This window comes from Triticum aestivum, chromosome 4D, assembly GCF_018294505.1.
Source record: "Triticum aestivum cultivar Chinese Spring chromosome 4D, IWGSC CS RefSeq v2.1, whole genome shotgun sequence".
NCBI classification, from domain to species: domain Eukaryota; kingdom Viridiplantae; phylum Streptophyta; class Magnoliopsida; order Poales; family Poaceae; genus Triticum; species Triticum aestivum.
The window spans coordinates 123,788,696-123,793,213 of NC_057805.1; positions in this window are offsets into that span (position 1 = coordinate 123,788,696).

Below are 4,518 nucleotides of genomic sequence, written 5' to 3' on the forward strand. Positions count from 1 at the left end.
GTAGATTCAATATGTTAATTGTACCGAACGAAGGATTTGCCTTATCACGAAAGCCACATTCGTTTCGTTTGAGGAAGTCACACGTCCTGTTCCCTATAAATAAGGAGATTCATTATTATTTTCAGAAATCCCCTCTTCTTCCTCCTCAAGCCCCTATCACAAGACCAAGCGGATCTCATCTTGCAGAAGACTCAGAGCGGATCTATCTAATGGCATGGCTGGCTGGCGAATGTGATCTATTCGCGTGTCACATCGCTTTCTTTCTTCTCCCTCCATTTTCTTCACTACTAGGGCTTTCTTCTCCCTCGCTGATGTCTTCCCCATGCTGAACGTAATACTTTAAGTCAGTGGTTTCGAATCGATATTTTTTTTGTTCAGTCTACCGAAGATAGGAATAAGTCAAGGTTGTTTCTTTCTTTTTAGTGCCTTCCGTTTAACCCAACTCAAGCTGAAGAAACTTATTCAATGGTCACTGCTAACCGCTTTTGGTCCCAAATCTTTGGTGTTGCTTTTTTTTAATAAACGTTGGCTACATTTCTTTATGCTATTTGTACCCGTCACCGGTTTATGGATGAGTGCTATTGGCATAGTTGGCCTGGCTCTGAACCTACGTGCCTATGACTTCGTTTCCCAGGAAATCCGTGCAGCGAAAGATCCTGCATTTTAGACTTTCTACACAAAAAAGATTCTTTTAAACGAGGGTATTCGTGCGTGGATGGCAGCTCAGGATCAGCCTCATGAAAATATTATATTCCCTTAGTAGGTTCTACCACGTGGAAACGCTCTTTAATGGAACTTTCGTTTTAGCTGGTCGTGACCAAGAAACCACCGGCTTTACTTGGTGGGCTGGGAATGCCAGACTTATCAATTTTTCCGGTAAACTACTTGGAGCTCACGTAGCCCATGCCGGATTAATCGTTTTCTGGGCCGGAGCAATGAACCTATTTGAAGTGGCCCATTTCGTACCAGAAAAGTCCATGTATGAACAAGGGTTTATTTTACTTCCACACTTAGCTACTCTAGGTTGGGGAGTAGGGCCAGGGGGAGAAGTTCTAGATACTTTTCCGTACTTTGTATCTGGAGTACTTCACCTAATTTCCTCCGCTGTCTTCTCCCTAAGTTTTGCTAAAACCGGCAACGTAAAGTTTTTCATTTTTTCTTTTTGATTTTTCATTTTCTTAGGTAGTTTCCTCAAAGTTCTGTTCAGTCCATCATAGAAGCCTGTTCGATACCATTGGGAGTGGAATCTCTTCCTTGGGTGGCATTACTTTAGCCCATAGGTTTTCATATGTACACATTAACGACACACTAAGGGATGACGAGACGAATGGTGGAATTAGCAGTTTCAAACGGCAATAAAAGAGTACCAGAAACAAAAGGAGGAGACCAGGGAAGTGGTAGACATAGGTAGGTTACATTTAGACAGGAAAGTGAAGTGCAGTAGTAGTTTACGGGCAAGGAACATCGGAGAGCTAGAACAGTAGGCGGCCAAGCAGAAGGAAAGTCTCATCTGTCTGAGTAAACGAGAGAAGGAAGAGTATAAGTCTAAAGACAGAACTATATAGTCCCGAGTAAGTGGCGCGGAGCGGATTGCAATAAAGCAATAGAGAGTTAGCTACATATATTGAAGTTGAATCTATGCTCTTTGCAAGGCAAAAAGCTATCCAAGATAGTAAGTACTCGGCGGTATACTCCTGTAGCTCCTTGATTCCTTACGCAAGTTAGAGCCTTATGAAAGAGGGAAGACTGCTTATTAATAGGCAACTTTTCTTTAGACATAAAAAAGACTGCTATTTGAGGGAATGCCGCATGGGCCCTATAACTTGCTTTTCTATTTCCAACCAAAGCTAGAAGAGCAGCACGTCTATCCTGAGTTTTCGTGTCTAGCTTGCTTGCTCACTTCCTATAACGGCAATCAAAGAAAATCTCGTTCTGATCCTATAACTTAACTAAACTTAACTAAGTAGTAAAGAGAAGATTAGGATGAGTAAGCCCTGACTTCAAGTCTATGTATAGCAACTAGCTATATTACTACTTATTAGTCATACTTTATCTCGATGGACCTATTGCCGCCTATTTAGAATAATAATAAAGTCTTCTATAGTTACTGGCATATTACTCCCATCAGTGAGAATTGTATACGTAGGAGAGAACCTTGCGCAAAAAGGGCTTTGCTTTATGGTATAGATTAGGAATTGGAATAAGTAAGGCTAACTAAAAGAGAGAAGAGGGTCTACAGTCATTCTAGTTCAACACTGAAGAATAAGACGTCTATCCTTACTCTTGCATTAAATAGAATAATAATAAAGGGAGGGGAGTATATCGAATATAAGGCAACCCTCAGGCAAACCCATAATAAGGCTGATGAAAGCGAAGCAGAATTTAAAACAAATAAGGTACACTCTTGATCCTTACAGCACATCTTTACTATGACTAAAAAGTGCCGGAAGGAGAAAGTCAAAGAAGGACTCGAAACTTGCAGATAATGAATATAAAGATGAAAGATTGAATGCTTTATCAGAGATAGATTTTGACTTGGGCTTGAACAAAGCCATTCTTCGCCTTTCTTCGCTAGTTCGCTTAAGTACATAGGTTATGGCAATACAACATTCTATCTTTTGCTTAGGCTTGAAACACTTATTTTCTTATTATCTTTTATTTTCTTTCGCCCTAGGCAATCTCTTTGCTTGCTGACATAAACTTTCAACATAGATCAAGTTGTTTTTTAGGAGTTTTACCTCTTCTTACTTCTTGACATCAGAAAGACAAGCGCTTAGCTCCTTCCTAGCAACCTACATATCTATCTGCTCAAAGCACATTCGGAGTATAGTTGACTATTCCTCCTTTACGTATCTCAGCCAAAGCCTACTTTATTCTCTGCAAGCTAGGTAGTTAAGGAATTAAGTAACTAATTTAGACTGATTGGTGGCAGGCTCCGACGAAAGCTTATGGATTCAGCACTTTGCTATAAGAAAGAAGCAAGGTTGTCCGACAAAACTAGAGTTTTAAGTAAGCAAGAGATTGATTGCGTAGTAGGAAAGAAAGGAAACTACCAAGCGAGGGATTGTTTGCATATTATATACTTATTAACTTCCTGTCAGTAAAGTACTAGTTTTTTAGTTAGTAGTGTGCAATACTGTTTAAGAAATGCATGCAATCTGAGACTTCAGAAAATGTATACTTGAGTCAAACTACACTAGAATAGTCAGTGAAAAACTACACTGAATTATAAAGGTCTTTTCCATGAAAGAATAGGTTTTTTGCATCAAGAGGCTGTGAGGAAATAAGTAACATAGTTAATGAGGAGGGGGTATGCATCTTATCATCTTTTATTCGAGAATAATAAACGATCGAGAAAGTAAGCAGCAGGCACGAGTAGACCGACTGATAGCAATGGCGAATCAACGCCCGACCCGGCTCTTTTGTCCTTTTGTTCGCAGAAGGGAGATCCTGTGCGCTAGCTATATCTGTTATGGATGGAGCCCTCACTCAACCGACTTGCTACCTGGAAATCCCCAATGCACCAATGTACCAAAGGCACTGTACTTTGAATAGGAAACACTTCCCTACTTCACTTCCTAATTAATAAAGTAGGAGGTATTCGAGTACGGAGGTACTAGACCGTGATTCTGGTCCTGATGCGGACACACCTGTCGACAACAGAGAAGGGATTCAATTGAGAGCGGATAGCAAGATCGAATGAATGGATACTCTGAGATAGAACGATAAAAAGAAAATTTGATTAATCCTACAAAAGCCTTACAAGGCAGGTAAACTTTATGCAGTATCTGCTACAAAAAGAAGGTTAGAGAACTGGTTCCATCTACGTTATCCTTGGGCATGAATAACATGCTTCTTTCTCAATTTATAGGAATCGTTAACTGCAACTCTCCTTTTCAGGCTTGGATTGGTTTTTTGATGCAGTAGAGAAGCCGTTTCCTTTGAACTTGGTCCATCGGACAGATATAGACATGGAGAAGCTTTTCAATGTCAATCTTTCACTACTTTGTTTGGACCTTGCTTCTTCACTTAATGCTTGCTTTCCTTCTTGCCTTTGCTGGGCCTACGATAGGCTGTACTCCAATACGAAATAAGATTGTACATGAAGGTTGGTGAAAAGCAAAAGAAGCAATTGGTTCTCAAATGCCGTGACGTCACCTAGCTTTATTCTATATTTCTCATTCTATTGGTATGTATAGTGTCTTTCATCTGCTTTTTCATTCATTCTGCCCACAGCCGTTAGGTATTATGACAAAAGGAACCAGCATGTCGCTGCTGAATCTACAGATAGAGAAGAGGGCACGTCTCTTTTTCTAGAAGCCGGTCTATGTTCTTATTCTTAATCAAATTCTAAAGAAACGTCAGTTTCAAATCACTTCCATTGGGCTGAGCGGGTCATATATGCCTTTTGGCTTTCACCTATGTTATGTATTCTCTCACAATCACTCCTAGCAATAAGTGAAAAGGCGGCTATCGATACTGTCCCAACACCTCCTCTTCTGTGTCTACTTCTCCATT